Raw genomic sequence first — 19,873 nt, forward strand, 5'->3', positions numbered from 1 at the left:
GCTTGAAATCATTTGGGATGGTTGCTAAAATAGCTACATTTCTTCTCTAAAAGAAGATTCTCTACAGTTTAACCATTTATAAACTACATAAACTACAGCACCTCCCCTATGAAGACAGACTGAGGGAGCTGGGGTTGTTCAGCCTGGAGAAGAGGAGGCTCCAGGGAGACCTAATAGCAGCCTTCCAGTACCTGAGGGGCCTACAGGAAGGCTGGGGAGAACCTGTTTAGAAAGGCCTGCAGTGACAGGACGAGGGGCAATGGCTTCAAGCTGGAGGGGAACAGATTTAGCCTGGAGATGAGGAGAGGGTTCTTCACTGTGAGGGTGGTGGAGCACTGGAACAGGTTGCCCAGGGAGGTGGTTGAGGCCCCATCCCTGGAGATATTCAAGGAGAGGCTCGACGAGGCCCTGGGCAACCTGGTCTAGTTGGGGGTGTCCCTGCTGACTGCGGGGGGGTCGGACTAGATGGCCTTTGGAGGTCCCTTCTGGCCTAGACAATTCTATGATTCTATGATTCTATGATGGCACCATTAAAAATTTGCATTGTAGGGAAAAAGGAGAATTGTAAACTACAGACTTCATTGTCGTTCAAAATCAGAGGGAGGCACAGGAACTGCGTAATCTGTCTTTTGAGCCAAATATCTCATCTCAGTTGGGGCAGGTAACACTCCAGAGCTGAGGCAGAGGGTTTGGGATGACAAAATGTTTACTTCGGATTTAGAGAGGCTTAACTGGCAGCAGGTTTTAGCTTTTTGTCTTCTCTTGTGTATCTAACAAATTACATTTTTACTAGGAAATGCCTACTGCATTTTTGGTGTGTTTGCTGGAGGAACAAGAGCCATATTGCTTTGATTCATTTTTATAACCCTTCCTAAGAGTGTTACATATTTCTTTATTTATATTTAGGCTGACTTTTTACAGTTCTCCAAAGACGGTGTGAAGTTTCAGAGGGGAGATGTTGAGGAAGAAATTTCTGAAAGGCTGAGCCTTTTTCACTGAACAGCATTAGCTTTGATATTGCAAAAGAAAAAGCAGTTCTATTGATTTTCACTAACTTTTTTTCCCCTCTAGGGATAAAAAGTGTGTAAAAGTTCCTGAGGTAACCGGATTCTTTTATTTTTAGCAAACACTGAACTATAGCTGGTGTAAGAATTCGCACTGCTTGTTTCTTTTCCATAAAGCAGAGACTGGAGGGATGGATGTGGATACTTGCTCACAGTGGATTGGGGGTGGTTGGGGGAGGCTGGTTTGGATGCAAGAAATATTAAAACTAAAATAAAAGAATGTATTTTATGAATATTCGTGAATGGAGTGCCTGTACTTGACTGCACTCTTCAGTGTATGGAGTACCAGGAAGCACTCTTCTTGACCAGAGCTGTCAAATGGCAATTGAATTAATAGTATGATCGTGCCCACATTATAAAACAGATGCTCTTGAATTCTTCAGTGCCCGGTTTGGGACTTTAAAGGTAGGAATTGGACAAGTGCAAAAAGTTGCTTATAATGTCCCTTTTATTTAAAAGCTGAGATTCACAGCTTCTCTAATATGATGAGAGGTAATGGTTTTAAACTGAAGGAGGGGAAATTTAGATGAGATATCAGGAAGAAGTTCTTCCCTGTGAGGGTGGGGAGACTCTGGCCCAGGTTGCCCAAAGAAGCTGTGGGTACCAGTCCAGCGGAGGGCCATGAAGATGATCCAAGGGCTGGAGAACCTCCCCTATGAAGACAGACTGAGGGAGCTGGGGTTGTTCAGCCTGGAGAAGAGAAGATTATGGGGAGACTTTATAGCAGCCTTCCAATATCTGAAGGGAGCTACAGGAGAGCTGGGGAGGGGCTCTTTGTCAGGAAGTGCAGTGACAGGACAAGGGGTAACTGTTTTAAATTGGAAGAGGGGAGATTGAGATGAGATCTCAGGAAGAACTTCTTTGCTGTGAGGGTGGTGAGAGCCTGGCCCAGGTTGCCCAGAGAAGCTGTGGCTGCCCCATCCCTGGAGGGGTTCAAGGCCAGGCTGGATGGGGCTTGGAGCAACCTGGTCTGGTGGGAGGTGTCCCTGCCCAGGGCAGGAGGGTTGGTAGTGGATGGTCTTTAAGGTCCCTTCCAACTCTAACCATTCTGTGATTCTGTGATCTCTGTGATTCTGTTATTTGAGGCTGAGACAGACCACGTTGCATTTGCAGTTTACAACTTGCTTTTTTTGTTGATTTGGTTATACCATAAACTTGTGCCCAACTGAAAGGACCAGCAGCACAGCAATGCCTTAGAAATCCATAGGATCTGCTGAGGGAACAGTATTAGCAGGCACAGAAAGAGCAGAAGTAGCTGGCAGTGCTTGGAGTCAGCAGCAGGCCTCAGAAGACCATCTTTAGGAGTTCTTGTAACCATTTCTTGGCTCATGATAGATGGTTTTTTTCTGCCTACAGAGCACAAAACAGGGAGCTTAGGAATCCATCAGCTGCTGTGATGCAGAAAGATAAGATGGTTTCACTGTGCTCCCTCAGGCACACTAGACCCACTGTAAATAACTTTCTGCCCATTAAGAAATAACAATAAATATAAAAAGACCAAAAAAAGGACTCCTCACGATTAAATAAGTAATAAATAAGTTCCAAGGGCAAAGGTCTGTTTTGAAGATTGATAATAAAATCCTATTGGCAATGGTGGGAGGAGCATGTTAAGGCTTGTGCATCTTTTTCTTTTCTTGAGAAAGCCTGCAGAGTAATAGTATTTAGGCTTTATCATGAAGCATGGCAAAGCTAAATAATACTTGATTAACCTGGGAAAGCTTTAATCCAACTTTTCTTTGTGTTATAAGCATGCACTATAGCAGAAGCTTTGATAAATATATTTTTCTATATAGGACCTTTGCTTCATTCAGTGCCCTGACTGAGTGCAGAACGTCACAGATTCAGCGTTACGCCAGGAACCGCGCTTCTGACATTTTCCTCCCTATCAATTCTTGATTTATCAGCTGCAACAAAATGCTCCTCGTGTAGAGGTGAGAGATAAATGGTCACTGGGATGTCTGTGGGAGCGAGTACCTGCTGCATTCCAAGGCTTTCAGCCGAGTGCTCTGATCTCAGGCTGTGGGGCAGGAAACAATATCCCGACTCCTCTAGACCTTTCTCTTCTCTAATTTTACAGTTCTAGCTATTTCCGAGGATTTCTTATATCAAGGGCATGTATTATGTGTGCTGTGCCCTGCATTCATTCTCTGCTAACAGCTAAGACAGTCCACACACAGCAAATTAGCTCAAAAGTCATTGCCAAAGTATTTATTGACCTGATTTTTCCAGTTGCTAACAAGGTAACCCTGTCTTATTTTCATATAAGAAAGCTGCTGCCTTACATGCCAGCTGGGCCACTGTGCAACAGAACTTGTAAAACCATGACACAATAAAATTTAAAAAATATGAGCATGCTAGAAATAAAATCATAATAAGATAAAAACAAAATAAGAAAACAGAAGACAACAGAAAAACGAAACCTGGCTGTTTTGGATTTCTTGGGGCTGATAAAATACAGTTTAAGAGTCTTTACAGATATATCCTCAATAGAGATCCCTTAGACCCTATGAAAAGGACTTTGGGGAAAACCCCTAACTTTTTAAAATGGATCCATTCCTTTTTATTGCTAACACTGAATTTTATATAGATTTTTCTAAGCTATAGTGGTGCAAGGTTCGCTACCGGCAGTGATTGCTGCGGTTTAGATGAAGCAATTTTGCTTTTATCATTGTTACCCAACATGTTCAAGATGGTAAATCAGGCTACAGAAACCATTCCCATTGAAAATGGGGCAAGGGATGACCTCACTACGTGACCTTGTATTACTACTCCACCTCTTAAGGCAGAATCAATGAGAGCTTAAACTTTCCTGGATAGAAACCTGTCCAGTTTGCCCTTAAAAACCTCCGCTGGTGGAGAATCTTAAGCTCTTCAGACAAACTGTCCTACTACTTAACTATCCTTACAGCAGAAGGTTTTCTTAATGTTTAACCTCAATCTCCCCTGCTGCAATTTAATCTCATAAAACTGGTATAAAAACCGTGAGATTTTAAAAGTAATATCCCTTGGGATCTTTATATTATTTGCCTTCTAGTGTTTGATCCTTTCAGATTAACCTTTCCAAATGTCTCTTAGCAGCCAGGAGAACTTGAAGCTTACTTGCTGAAAAGAGAACTGAAAGTTGAATTTCTTGTAAAATAATATAACCCTGTAAACTGGGATTTCAAGAAAAAAAACAAACAACAACCTACCCAAAATTGCAGGGCTCGTGATAAAAATGCAAGAGCAAGAAACTGTGAGAAATACATGCTGGTTGGCGTGCCAGATTCTATCAGGCTATCTCAGAGTGAGCTACAAATTCATATAAATGAATACAAATTTAAGGCCTGGATCAGGGCTCCTTCAGACTGGTGAAAATAAGGAGAAGCATTTTTAAAGTCGGTGAAGTGTAAATGGATACAAAGTGAGAATGGATCTCATCTTTAAGAATGCGAAGTCATTTTTCTTGTAAAAGAACCACTTTTTAAGGTGTTTTCTGTGAACGGTTTCCACTAAAAAAATGTAAGGCAAACAGAAGGATGCTGTGCATGTTTAAGTATTATTAAACCAGATCAGCTGGAACAAGCAAATTTGGGGCTAGATTAATTTTTGAGAGATTTTCTAACGTTAACTAATGCGTGTTCCTGAAAACTACTTATTAGACAGCATTAGTGGAAAGAGGTAATCTAACTCTGCTACGTCTCTGGGAAGTTCTGCATCTCTTAAATTTGTTCTTGGTGCAATCAATTACAGCAACTTTAATTGTTTTAGGTAAGGGAGAAAAAAAATTCGAAAATGAAGTTTCAGTAGCACTTGAAACATGCAATTGTTGACCTGCATCTCCCAGTCGTGCATTCATTGCATTGTGAGGGAAATAAATTATCAGTTTCTCTGACTTCAGCAATCCCTCAGCTCCTCAGCGTTGTGCACAGCATTTTCTTTATCTGACACAGAACTGAAGATGAAGGGCTGCAAAATCCTTAGCTGCACTTAGATCTTCTTATGCCAAAATTACCTCACAATTTTCTCCTGGCTGGTAGGCTGGCAGGTGGTACCACTTCTTTCAGGTGGTAGGACATTGCTGCTGTCATCCGTGCCTGAGTTACTGGGGAACTGGATTACTGCAACACATTGTTCATTGAAACGAGGCATAAACCAGATAAGGTTGGTTTTCACCTATAAAGACCCTCACGGCTTCAAATCTGAAGACCAGCAGGACTTTGCAATAGTGTCACAGCTGCAATCAGCAGACATGCTGAAGCACCCTTGTTTTAAAGGACCTTCCATCAATGAGTCCTCAGGGAGGCATCCTCACTATCAGCTACCAACCCGTTGATCTTCTGGACAAACTACAACCCATCTTTTCTGCCAGGCATTATGTATCCTACTGGTAGTAGGATGCAACAACTGGAGATGGTAAAGGAAGGTAACAGTCTAGGAAACTGAAAAAAAACCCCAATTGTTTCACAGAATCACAGAATCACAGAATCTTAGTGGTTGGAAGGGACCTCTGAGATCATCGAGTCCAACCACAAAAAAAAAACCAAAAAAACCCCCAAAAAACCCAAAACAAACAAAAAAAACCCAACAAATACAAAACACACCACACCAAACGCCCACCAAAAACACCGCACCCACCAACTAAACCCCACACTCAACACCTCACCATAAACCAATAACCTTGGGCACTAGAGCATGCCCTGAAGAGCCATGTCTACACGTTTCTTAAATACCTCCAGGGATGGTTTGTCTCCTTCTGCCACTGACGTACAGGCTGGAGAAGTAATTTTGCTTCCTTGTGCCAATTTCTTCTTATCATTTGCCTGTGTAACCGAAGCCAATGACTTTTTCTTGTACGCAATCCATATTTTTCTCTGTATCTTCTCACATCCCAACAGAGCTCCATTAGTTACAATGGATTTATACAACAGCGTAGTCTCTTCCCTGGGGGAGCCTTATACAAATGGAGTGAAGCCCTGGTTTTGGGTGGGGTCTCTGCAGATTACAGGAACAAAACCAATTCTGATACGAGCCAGTGTCTGCATGTGGGCCAACTGGTAAGACTGGGGTCGATTAGACCTTGGTTTCATTCTAGACCACTTTTGGAAGAAGGTGCGCTGAGTTTTGTTCACAGAATCACAGAATCACAGAATTGTGGTGGTTGGAAGGGACCTCAGAGATCATCGAGTCCAACCACAAAAAAAAAACAACAAAAAAACCCACACCACCCACCACCTAAACACACAACAACAACCAAACCAAAAAACCATCACCCACCCACTCAGCAGCCCGCGACAAACCAATAATCTTGGGCACTAGAGCATGCCCTGAAGAAACATGTCTACACGTTTCTTAAATACCTTCACATTCACATTAGCGCACACGTTTCTAATGGACAACAACATTGCTTTGAGCTCCAGATCTTTGTTTTCAAACTAGTGTTGGCATAAATCCAAGTAAATAAACAAAATAAGAAATACATTATTTTCTTTTCTCAGACCTCAACAAAGCACTCTGTTGTGCAAATTCCTAAAATGCTCTGACACCAAGGTTTAGTTATTCCGTGGAAGGGTATTTATTCTGTGGAATCCAGACTCTGTGGGGCACAGAAACTACACTGTGAGCAACACACACAGGGATGCTTTGGAAAGGAAGAGGGTGACCTGAAATTAATGCCAAAGAGTCACTCAGATGAAATATGACTTCACTCAAAGTTTTTGCACAATTTTGAAACTTGCTCAATACCATTTTACGCAACAGACTTTTCGGAATGGCTGAGTTAGAGAGAAAAGGGGGAGTTGTCTTTGTGCTTCGTGCTCCCCCACAATTAAAGAAATCAACCTGAATGAAAGGCATTACTCACCATGATAAACCCTACCGGGTAATCCCACTGTATGAAGATCCTAAGTCGACTGTAACATACACACACTGGTGATGTGCAGACACAAATTCCAAGCACTGGAATGTGCTGGAAAGCAGATTTGATTGCTGCTACCCTGCTGTGTCTCTCGTCTCTACCCAGTAGCTTATTTGAGAGTAAAAGCATAAAGGGATAAAGACGGTGCCTGATGTTCTCCCTGTGAGTCTGGCTATTCCTTAGCCGCGATTCAAAGAGCCACCAGCAAAACATAACCCAAACAAAAGCAGATGCTCAAAGAGGAAAAGTCTGATTGATTTTCATGAAATGTTTTAAACGTGTCTTTTCTGCTGGAGCACGCCAGTGACCTGTACCACGTCATAAGCAAAGGAAAAACTCAGGTTATCACAGGTCAGGCAATGGTTTCATTGACAGTCCTAAACCAGTCCTCCTGCTATACTGAATTTATTAATCACCACGATGCATCAATTGCCTTTTTTTTTCTGGAGATGTCCACTTTAAATCAGGCGTTAGTTTAGATTGCAGGACTGCCAGTAAAGGACTGCCAGGCTGGAATGCCTCCCAAGCATCACCTTCCAGTTTTGTGTTAAAATAAAATAAATCCAGCTATTCTCACAAGCAACTCACTGGTCCGGGCCACTAGCATCTCGTTAGTATAGAGAATACAAACACTTGCAGTAATATTTCTTTCTGGGCTTCGTTTGTTCACCTTGTATCCAAAAGAGCAATGCAAAAAATGACCAGGACTTGCACTTTATCACTTGTAACTGTGTGACAGAGACCAACTTCTGTGACATTAAACAAACAGAGAAACATTAGTTCTGGAAAGACCCCAAACAGAGAACCGAACCCCCTTCCCTGCTGGAGCTATTAAAAATAGTGAGGCAAAACCTGATGTAGGCCAACCTCCTCCTGTACGGGCACACTCCATTTGTTATGAAAAATAGCCCAATTACGCTCCATTTCAGCATGCAGAAAAAATGATCCAACCACGTAACCGTAGATAATAAATCCAACGTGTATAAATGGTCCCAGCGCAATTATAGTTGCTAGACTGCGGCAATTTAGCCCAAAAGAAAACTAACAGTTCTAGCACTCGCTGAGGAGAGATCTAAGAGGGTGGTGCAGCGTGGCTGTGTCCCAGTTACAAGCCCTGTTACTGCGAGGAGCTAAAGAAAAAGAATTGGATTTCTTGGTAAATGCGTGACACGGGCAGAAAAGCTCCGATGCAGCACAGTTAGAAAGGAGGGAAACCCCTCAACTATTTGCCTGATGTATCCTTCAGAGCTCGGAATCTACAACTCTCTCTACAACTACGTGAAAGGACACTGTAGAGAGGTTGGTGCTGGTCTCTTCTCACAGGTAATTAACAATAGAACGAGAGGGAACGGCTTCAAGCTCCAACAGGGGAGGTTTAGACTGAACATTAGGAAGGAATTTTTCACAGAGAGAGTGGTCGGGCATTGGAACAGGCTGCCCAGGGAGGGGGTGGAGTCCCCATCCCTGGCTGTGTTTAAGGGCCGTTTAGATGCAGTGCTGAGGGACATGGTGTAGGGGAGGACTTTGTAGAGTAGGGGAGATGGTTGGACTCGATGATCCCAAGGGTCTCTTCCAACCTCAATGATTCTATGATTCTATGATTCTATGAATCACAGCTGGGCAAGGTGGACAAAGTAAAGGCATCCTGAAAGGGCAACTTTTTTAACTCTTAAGCCTCCAGTCCTCCTTCTCACTTTTCCCCGGGTACCGGTGGCCTTTGACTGGCAGAAAGCTAGTTGTGGTAACCCGAGGTTGTGAAGCAGTTCACACCCTAAAGCACACACAGCAATTTCATTCCTCCCAGTAGAAGCTGCCCGTTCAGCTCTGGATCTCAGCAACCATCCAGCTCCCTGCGATCAGCTGAAGTACGAGCTGGCTTCTCTCCAAGGATGAAAACTTTCCCAAACTGAATATCAAAATGAAGGATGCTGGAGTTTTTTTATGATGTGGAAGAAGAAAGGCTATTTCTGGGCAAGGTGGACAAAGTAAAGGCATCCTGAAAGGGCAACTTTTTTAACTCTTAAGCCTCCAGTCCTCCTTCTCACTTTTCCCCGGGTACCGGTGGCCTTTGACTGGCAGAAAGCTAGTTGTGGTAACCCGAGGTTGTGAAGCAGTTCACACCCTAAAGCACACACAGCAATTTCATTCCTCCCAGTAGAAGCTGCCCGTTCAGCTCTGGATCTCAGCAACCATCCAGCTCCCTGCGATCAGCTGAAGTACGAGCTGGCTTCTCTCCAAGGATGAAAACTTTCCCAAACTGAATATCAAAATGAAGGATGCTGGAGTTTTTTTATGATGTGGAAGAAGAAAGGCTATTTCAATTTATTCCCAGCTTTCTTAGATGGTTTGTCAGTCACTTGTGTGAGGTGTTCTCTTACCGATGCCTTCCTGCCTAAGGATTCCTTTCTGAGAATCACAGAATCACAGAATATTCATGGTTGGAAGGGACCTTTGAGATCATCGAGTCCAACCACAAAAAACCCCAAAACAAAACAGAAAAAACAGACCACACCCACCCACAAACAGACACAAATCAACAATCTTGGGCACTAGAGCATGCCCTGAAGAGCCATGTCTACACGTTTCTTAAATATCTCCAGGGATGGTGACTCCACCACCTCCCTGGGCAGGCTGTTCCAGTGCCTGACCACCCTCTCAGGAAAGTCATTCTTCCTAAGATCTAATCTAAACCTCCCCTGCCCCAACTGCATCACTTTCCCTCTGGTCCTTTCATTATTCCCTTTGGAGAAGAGGTCAACACCCACCTCTCAACACCTAGAGAAGAGGTCAACACCCACCTCTCAACACCCTCCTTTCAGGGAGTTGTAGAGGGCAATGAGGTCTCCCCTCAGCCTCCCCTTCTCCAAACTTAACATGCCCAGTTCCCTCAGCCTCTCCTCGTGTGACTTGTTCTCCAGACCCCTCACCAGCTTGGTGGCTCTCTTCTGGTCATGCTCCACCACTTCAATGTCCTTCTTGTGGTGAGGGGCCCAGAACTGACCACAGCCCTCGAGGTGAGGCCTCACCAGTGCCCAGTCCAGAGGCACCATCACTGCCCTACTCCTGCTGGCCACACTGGTCCTGATACAGGCCAGGGTGCTGGTGACCTTCTTGGCCACCTGGGCACACTGATGGCTCATGTTCAGCTGGCTGTCCACCAAGACCCCCAGGTGCTTTTCTGCTGGGCAGCTCCAGCCACTCTTCCCCAAGTCTGTAGTGTTGCCTGGGGCTTTTGTGACCGAAATGCTTGTTGAACCTCATCCCATTGTCCTTGGCCCATTGATCCAGCCTTTCCAGGTCCCTCTGTAGAGCCTTCTGACCCTCAAGCAGACCAACACTCCCACCTAGTTCGGTGTCATCTGCGAATTTACTGAGGGTGCACTCAATCCCCTTGTCTAGATCATCAATAAAGATATTGAACAAGACTGGCCCCAAAACTGAGCCCTGAGGGACACCACTGGTGACCGGCCGCCAACTGGATTTTACTCCATTAATCACAACTCTCTGGGCACGGCCATCCAGCCAGTTTTTCACCCAGTGAGGAGTACACTTGTCTATGCTACGATTCACCAGTTTTTCTGGGAGAACGCTGTCGGGGACAGCGTCAAAGGCCAAAGTCCAGGGAGACAAAGTCCACAGCCTTCCCTGCATCGACAAGGTGGGTCACATGGTCATAGAAAGAGAAGGAAAACAGTAAGAAGTTTGAATCTGAAAATGCTCCATAGTCACATACCTTATGATTTAAGATTACCTCCGCTTAGTAGAGAAGAAAGGAGAAGCCTGAGGAAGCAATGGGTGCTGGACTGCACAGCAGAATTGAATTACACCCCGTGGTTCCAAGTCCCATCGCAAACCGTGCTCAGTGGAGGAACCCTGTAGACAGCATGAGAAACTCTGCAGAGATTAGAGCCTTGTTAAAGGAGCCGAGACTTCACTCTCTATAAAAAACCCCCAGATCTGACACCCAGGTTATAAAGGAAATGCGACCAAGTGATAGATTCTGGAAAGCACAGAAGAAGTAAGAAAACTCTCAAGGCCTCTCCTGTTTGACACGGCTCTTGCTGCCGAGTGATGGGAGATGACCTAATGTATTGATGGCTGCGGACCTTTTGCCATATATCTCAGAGAGCCAGAAATAGAATGAGACAGAAAAAAACCCCAAACCATCAGCTGCATACTGATCAGGTAGACAGAGGTCTGTCTGATGCTTCTCTTTAAGCCTAGTGCTTCTGAAGGCGCACATTTAATGGTTCAGATCTGCTATGACCCCCTGGAGAAACATTGGCATTTCTGGGCAAGCACTCATAGCCATGGTTTTTTATGTTCTGTCCCAGCCCAGCAGTTACAGCAGCACATCGAACGCTACCGAGAATTTGGATTTTATCAGAATGCTTGAAAACATAGAAACTTTGCCGTGGCGTGCCAGTAGTGCCAGGGGTGGATGTGTACACGTGCCGAGAGCTGGAACACCCTAGAAGCAGGTGTGCTGGGCTCCTTCAGTTAGCCCTAATTTTGCCCCTGATTATTTAGTAAGAAGTTCTAATTCCCCGTTGCTGTAAACTAAAGCTGACTTCAATCCAGGCTGTTGTGTACACCTTTGAGGTGTACATGATACACTGCATTGCTGGTGACTACTCTCTATAGCATTTCCATCGAAGGCAGGAGACAGTGCAGGGCTCTTTCTCTTTAAAACTGATATTACAGATTTATTTTTTTTTTTAAACTGCATTGAAAAAGACTCTTGATTATATCATCATTATGTAGTTCCCATGGACACAGTAGAAAATAATATCTTCTAAATTAGTAAGTGTCTTAGCCCTGTAAAATTTCACTGCATAAACACTCTGCATTCCTAGTTACCCTTGTTGGGAACTGTATAGATTATCCCCGTAAATTAAATGGAAGTATTTGTATGTACTATTGTAACATATTGCAGCACTGTCATGTAACAGCTGCTCCGCTCCTCTCCCTGTTTGAACTTTCAGCATTGTGAAGGGGATCAGAGCCTGTTGGTTTTTTTTTCCTTCAAGAGTGGAAAAGCTCATTAGGCAGCTAAGACAGTGCAGGCCATATGACAGTGCGGATCCCATTGGTCGAGTTCCTGTCTGATACAAAAGGAATATTCTCCATGCAGGTCTGGAGACCTTGCAGAAGCCCAGATAAACACCCTTCTTTCACCTTTGGGACTTCACATTCAGGGATCTACTTTAAGGCTATTAATTAATGAGTTAAGTGTGCGAAACTTGTAGCTTGACATAAAAAGCTGCCCTGACAGATACTTCCACCCTGTAAACAACAGCTCCTGTTCTGGTCACACAGAATCACAGAATGATACGGGGTTGGAAGGGACCTCTGGAGATCATCCAGTCCAACCCCCTGCCACAGCAGGACCACCCAGAGCAGGTCCCACAGGAACGTGTCCAGGTGGGGTTTGAATGTCTCCAGAGAAGGAGACTCCACCACCTCCCTGGGCAGCCTCTGCCAGGGCTCTGCCACCCTCACAGCAAAGAAGTTCCTCCTCATGTTGAGATGGAGCTTCTTATATTCAGCTTTGTGCCCATTCCCTCTTGTCCTGTCCCTGGGCACCACTGAAAAAAGCCTGGCCCCATCCTCCTGACACCCTCCCTTGAAGTATTTATAGGTGTTGATCAGATCCCCCCTCAGCCTTCTCTTCTCCAGACTAAAGAGACCCAAGTCCCTCAGCCTCTCCTTGTAAGGGAGATGCTCCAGGCCCCTCATCATCTTTGTGTCCCTCTGCTGTGCCCTCTCCAGCAGTTCCCTGTCCTTCTGGAACTGGGGAGCCCAGAACTGGTCCCAGTGCTCCAGATGGGGCCTCCCCCAGGGCAGAGCAGAGGGGCAGGATGACCTCCCTCCACCTGCTGCTCACACTCTTCCTGATGCCCCCCAGGATGCCGTTGGCCTTCTTGGCCACTGAACCAGTAGTCAGTCTTCTGAGACACCAGACCCTCTGCAGATTGAACCACATGCAAAGTTTAGCAGCAGAAACTGGAACTGGCTTGAATCTTTGCAGATGGGGTTCAAGGGACCAACAGGCTACTTTTGGAAATACCGATGTGTTTTTCTCAGCATAAGTGCCCCAAATGTTTGTATCTATCAGTGTACCTATGCTGCCGCCCTGGATCTTGTCACATTTATTGTGTCACACATTCCAGTGAATTTATGTGGAGCTACACAATGAGGGAAACCAAACACATCACAAAATGAGTTTAATTCTCTAAGATCGGCAGGGTTTAGTCCACGTTACGTAGCCCAGTCATTTTTCTTTTACCCCCATTCACCCAATGATCTTCTGAGTTCCAGAGCTCACAAATTGATCCTAGAAATCAGTGGACAATGCTTTGTGGGTTTGCTGTTCTACATACTGAAAAATTTTGGTAATGAGAAATATTCTTGAGGTTTCCAGAACTGTTGTTATTTCAAGCAGAATTTTAAAAGTGTATAGTTTAAGGAGACATACTGCTCTGCAGATAGTTATTCTCTGGGTGCAGATCTTCTCTCACTACTTGTTTCAGATGGGCATTGAAGTTCTCATCTTTGCAAAATGAGCTTTGCATTTTACAGAATATGTGTTTGTACTGGAATAGAACTTTGTTCCGAATGTATTTTTAAAAACCCCTTTCTTTTCTGTTTGAATCTACATTTAAAAGTCTATAGTTTTTCCGTTGACTGACAGCTAGAATGTCTAAGGAGAATAAGAAGCATAAATTTGTACGTTACCAGGCTCTACATCTTAAAAAAAGGAAATTTGTTGTGGTTTTTAGTAATCTGTTGTGATTTCTGGGAACTTTCAAATACCACACTCTGATGGCACCGCATGTATGTCTCTCTCTCTCTCAGTGGCACAGTTTGAGTCAATTATCCTTCCTCTAAAATCTTTTGATGTGAACTGTGATAATTGAAGCTGTTTGTGCTGTATTAATCCGGAAGGCTACAGATCAAGGAAAAACAACAACAGCTAAGACAGTGCAGGCCATATGAACAGTGCGGATCCCATTGGGAGAGTTCCTGTCTGATAAAAAAGGAATATTCTCCATGCAGGTCTGGAGACCTTGCAGAAGCCCAGATAAACACCCTTCTTTCACCTTTGGGACTTCACATTCAGGGATCTACTTTAAGGCTATTAATTAATGAGTTAAGTGTGCGAAACTTGTAGCTTGACATAAAAAGCTGCCCTGACAGATACTTCCACCCTGTAAACAACAGCTCCTGTTCTGGTCACACAGAATCACAGAATGATACGGGGTTGGAAGGGACCTCTGGAGATCATCCAGTCCAACCCCCTGCCACAGCAGGACCACCCAGAGCAGGTCCCACAGGAACGTGTCCAGGTGGGGTTTGAATGTCTCCAGAGAAGGAGACTCCACCACCTCCCTGGGCAGCCTCTGCCAGGGCTCTGCCACCCTCACAGCAAAGAAGTTCCTCCTCATGTTGAGATGGAGCTTCTTATATTCAGCTTTGTGCCCATTCCCTCTTGTCCTGTCCCTGGGCACCACTGAAAAAAGCCTGGCCCCATCCTCCTGACACCCTCCCTTGAAGTATTTATAGGTGTTGATCAGATCCCCCCTCAGCCTTCTCTTCTCCAGACTAAAGAGACCCAAGTCCCTCAGCCTCTCCTTGTAAGGGAGATGCTCCAGGCCCCTCATCATCTTTGTGTCCCTCTGCTGTGCCCTCTCCAGCAGTTCCCTGTCCTTCTGGAACTGGGGAGCCCAGAACTGGTCCCAGTGCTCCAGATGGGTCCTCCCCAGGGCAGAGCAGAGGGGCAGGATGACCTCCCTTCACCTGCTGCTCACACTCTTCCTGATGCCCCCCAGGATGCCGTTGGCCTTCTTGGCCACTGAACCAGTAGTCAGTCTTCTGAGACACCAGACCCTCTGCAGATTGAACCACATGCAAAGTTTAGCAGCAGAAACTGGAACTGGCTTGAATCTTTGCAGATGGGGTTCAAGGGACCAACAGGCTACTTTTGGAAATACCGATGTGTTTTTCTCAGCATAAGTGCCCCAAGTGTTTGTATCTATCAGTGTACCTATGCTGCCGCCCTGGACCTTGTCACATTTATTGTGTCACACATTCCAGTGAATTTATGTGGAGCTACACAATGAGGGAAACCAAACACATCACAAAATGAGTTTAATTCTCTAAGATCGGCAGGGTTTAGTCCATGTTACGTAGCCCAGTCATTTTTCTTTTACCCCCACTCACCCAATGATCTTCTGAGTTCCAGAGCTCACAAATTGATCCTAGAAATCAGTGGACAATGCTTTGTGGGTTTGCTGTTCTACATACTGAAAAATTTTGGTAATGAGAAATATTCTTGAGGTTTCCAGAACTGTTGTTATTTCAAGCAGAATTTTAAAAGTGTATAGTTTAAGGAGACATACTGCTCTGCAGATAGTTATTCTCTGGGTGCAGATCTTCTCTCACTACTTGTTTCAGATGGGCATTGAAGTTCTCATCTTTGCAAAATGAGCTTTGCATTTTACAGAATATGTGTTTGTACTGGAATAGAACTTTGTTCCGAATGTATTTTTAAAAACCCCTTTCTTTTCTGTTTGAATCTACATTTAAAAGTCCATAGTTTTTCCGTTGACTGACAGCTAGAATGTCTAAGGAGAATAAGAAGCATAAATTCGTACGTTACCAGGCTCTACATCTTAAAAAAAGGAAATTTGTTGTGGTTTTTAGTAATCTGTTGTGATTTCTGGGAACTTTCAAATACCACACTCTGATGGCACCGCGTGTATGTCTCTCTCTCTCTCAGTGGCACAGTTTGAGTCAATTATCCTTCCTCTAAAATCTTTTGATGTGAACTGTGATAATTGAAGCTGTTTGTGCTGTATTAATCCGGAAGGCTACAGATCAAAACTGCCAGAGTGTGAGATCAAGCTGGCTTGGAAGAAATGAATGCTACATGACCAGCTGCCAAAACTGCCGTGGAGGCACTAGGAGTAGAGGTTATGAATATGCCCCATCTGATGTATTTTTTTTTCTCATGAGGCAGAAGCTGTCATAGAGTTAGTCATATTGATTCATGTCTAACCACTTTGGTGTTCTTTTTCTCATGTTTTTTCTTGTTTACAGACCGACTGACAAGCTTGTGGTACCGACTGGGACTAAGAGCTTTGTAGAGGCACCGTGCTGAGGAGTTTGGCAGAACTTCTTGCGTGTTGGTGAAGTAACAAACCTCTGACACCCTCTCTGGAGTCCAGGTGACACCTGGAGCCGAGGGATGTTATTGTCACCTGGGCTGCAAAGTTCAGTTTTTTCCTCTCTGGGAAACCAACAGCGTCCAGCATCCCAGTGTTGAAGGGAAGGAGAATCCATCTTCATTTCCAGGCTCACTGCACCCAACGGTAAGCCATTGCCTGAAGATGCAGACAGATTTTGGGTAATTTCTGAACGTCCCAAGGTTGCAGCTGCAGTTCACCAGATTCTCATGTTCCTACAGAAACACATGAAGCATTGCCAACAGCCAAATATCTGTAACTAAATTATTCCTTTTGGTTGTCTGAAAGTTTTAAAAATTAAGAAATAATACCTCTGGTCAAAATGCTAAGCGCATTTTCCAGAATTTCACGGAAAATTGAAATGTTTAAATATATGGGGCATCACTGGAGGTGTTCAAGGCCAGGCTGGATGGCTATTTGAGCAACCTGGTCTAGTGGGAGGTGTCCCTGCCCATGGCAGGGGGGTTGGAACTGGATGATCTTTAAGGTCCCTTCCAACCCAAACCATTCTATGATTCTATGATATTTGGGTTTGAGCTTCCGAAGCATTAGGACAAAAGCTCCTTTGGAATAGAAACTAATTTGAATTAAAAATACTAACTTAAAATTGAAAAATTAATGTTTATTACTGAAAACTTGAATATCAATGTTCTTATTATTTTTTCTTGAAGTAATTTGGTAAAAAACAACCTGAATTTGCATTTTTTCAGAGCTGAAAGAGCTGAGGTCAGGTTTTTCAGCCAGGTGCTCATCTAGTTTTACAAATTAAAGACAATTTACAATTGAAGATGATACTATGATTTGAGCCCATCTAAGCTTGCAGTGTCAAAAAGCAACTGGAGAATTCTATGGAAGAAATATTCCCTAGGGACTATTACAAGTAAAGCCTTCTCCATTGAGGTTATGGCATCATTGATGAAGTATACCCCCATATTTAACAGAATACAGAAGTTTCAATCACAAATATTCATAAATAATAGATAAATCTTCACTGTGCTAGTAATAATGGAGCTCATAGAGACTCACTTTGGTCATATCCTGGGCCTTGCTGGAAGAAGGTGAAATTCACGTTAAGTTTTATTGACCAAGGATACAACTCTGTCCATCATTGGGATTGCAGCTGCTTTAAATATTTGTTTGAAGTTCTCCGAGTTTTGGGTTTGATTATTTAGCATCACTACCAAATGCCTGTTTCCATCAATTCTTTTCATTTTTTCTTTGGTGTTTTTCCTTTTCTTTTCCTCTACCCTCCTCCTTTTTTTAAAAATAATAAAATGAAAAGACAAAAACGATGGGTACGCAGTATAAACTGGGGAAAGCAGGCCCTTGTAACAGAACTAAAATCAAGGAAACAAAATGTTCTTTTGCAGGGGGGAAGATGACAGTTGTAGATCCAAAAATGGTGGCCTAAACTCTGAGATTTATTGCTAAATATCTCTGTTTATCTGTCTATAATAAATGGTGTGCGATAATGAATTAAGAAATGTGCGTTCCAGGCTGAATAGCAAGCAGTGGGTCAACTTTGCAAACAGCCTGTTTTAGAAGTGGGAAGACCATTTGCCTGTGTTTACACTCAGCTAAAGTACTGCTTTAAAGTGATTTAATGTTCTGTTAATGAGACAGTAATTTGTACAAGAAAACCTCTCCCTCCTTTGACCTTTGGGTTACTTCGCATAGCTCTAGTGCCGTAACCATCTGAAGTCAGCTTTTCAGGTTTCCTCCATTGTGAGCCTTTTGAATAAATCTCCCATTCAGCTTGGTTTTCAAAAGGTTAATGCAGGTTAATTCAGGAGGGTTCAGACAGAACAGAACATTTAGAGTGTCTCTCCTCTTTCGTATGGCCTTGTCTGCCAATGTCCAGCCGGGTCGGCTTACCTTTCATTACACAGCCTTTGGTCGAAGGATGGGTCCAGCGTTGGGCTAGTGGGGATGCTGTAGGTCTGGGGACAATCTGACAAGACAGACCACCTTGTAATATCTCAACCTTCTTCAGATCTGGAGCTGGAGGCGTTAGATGGCAGTGTTGTACCAAAAACTTGGGCTGGCAGGGGAAGGTGACTTCAGGGTCCTGCTGATGGCACCCTCATCGCTGCCAGAAGAGGAAGGCACCTCTTCCATCCTCAGTGCGCCCACCCCTTGCTGCTTTGCTCCCCTCCCTGGTGGGTTCACTGCCCTCCTCAGCTGCTGCACCAAGGGAGAAACAGGCTTATACCTCCTCATCCTCTCTCCGTTTGGTCTTTCATTTGTCATCTGATGATTAATAGCTCCATGTGAGTAATAAAAAAAAAGAGAGAAGTTACTTGCGCGTGCTGCTGTTGCTGAATAGCAGACAGATTAAATGCTGCACGATGCTGAGTTTCCTAATGAGAGTATTTACTCGGATTTGTTTCCCTCTGGTGTGTGTGTTTTTTTTAAATGCTGGTAGAGGGACTCCATTAATCAATAGGTTTTACAAGGGACTATGTATTTTAGCAGCGAATTGTCAGTTACAATACTTTGCTACCCAGTTTGTCCTCCAGCACTGTTTACTTCATTGCTCCCTATTAATCAAAGTCGCAGAGGTGGGGACAGCTAGGAAAACTTGTGCTGGGTGTTTCTGTTCATTCCTTTATCCTGTGAATTGTTAGTCTCTTCCCGTCCCTCAGAGTCTTCCACTTGCTCAGGTTGGATCTACGTCATCATCCCTAGGGCTGCAAGAAGAAAGTGCTGAGTTTTAATTTTTACTAAACTCAAGCCTCAGTTTTTTAGTCACAACAACAAAAGCCTCTATTTGGCAGTTTTGAGTGGTTCTGTTCTGAGATGTTAAAAAATTGAAGCTCACAGCCCCCTCAAAGGCAGGTCAGCCTGATCTAATTTAGCAATGGAAGCAATAATGCGTGGATGTTAAGTGTCTTGTCCAAGGTGACACAGCAGCTCTGTAGCAGAACAGGGATTAGGACACAGACTCCTCACCTCTCCATTTTGTCTCTTCTTGTCTCCTTCCCCCAGATTTAGCCACCAGACTGCAGTAGAAAACCTGATTTTCAAGTAGAATTAAATCTTGAAAGCTGCAGGCAGAATGCTAGCTCAAGTCCCAGTGATACATATGGTCATTGAGCAACGCTGATCAACTGCATTTCCCAGATGGGAAGACTACATTTCCCTGATCAAAATTTCTTCCTTTATAAGGAAGTCTATGTGTAGACCTCAATGGTTTCTTTGCACGCTTACTGCCTTTCCAGATGCTTTATTCCTTTCAATGTAGCAAGTGCTGCAATGAAGAAACTTCATTAGTGAGATATGGAGAAAGTTCAGGTTCTTGAAACTTCAAGAACTTTGAGCTTTAAGTATTTTGGAAAGATGACAAAATACCCGGGTTCTTTATTCAAAAAGAGAGCAGCCAGATATTTTGGGGTTAATCAAGACCTCAATAATTATGCAGTGGTACTTTGCTGCCACTGTTATTTCTCCCTTGACTTTGTGTGTTGGCCTCACTCCTTGAGAACAGAGGAAATACAACGGCTCGTTGTAAACTGTCCATTTGGAAATTGCTTCGATGTAGCCTGTGAAAAATGTTGTCTGGGTTCCTGCAGTGTTACTGCTCTCCAAATCAATCAGAAACAGACTGAACAAGGATGACTGGAAGAAGGATCCAAACACATGGCTGTGGAGAGAGACTTAGGGTA

Source organism: Calidris pugnax, unplaced genomic scaffold (genome assembly GCF_001431845.1).
Source record: "Calidris pugnax isolate Ruff unplaced genomic scaffold, ASM143184v1 scaffold3, whole genome shotgun sequence".
NCBI classification, from domain to species: Eukaryota; Metazoa; Chordata; class Aves; order Charadriiformes; family Scolopacidae; genus Calidris; species Calidris pugnax.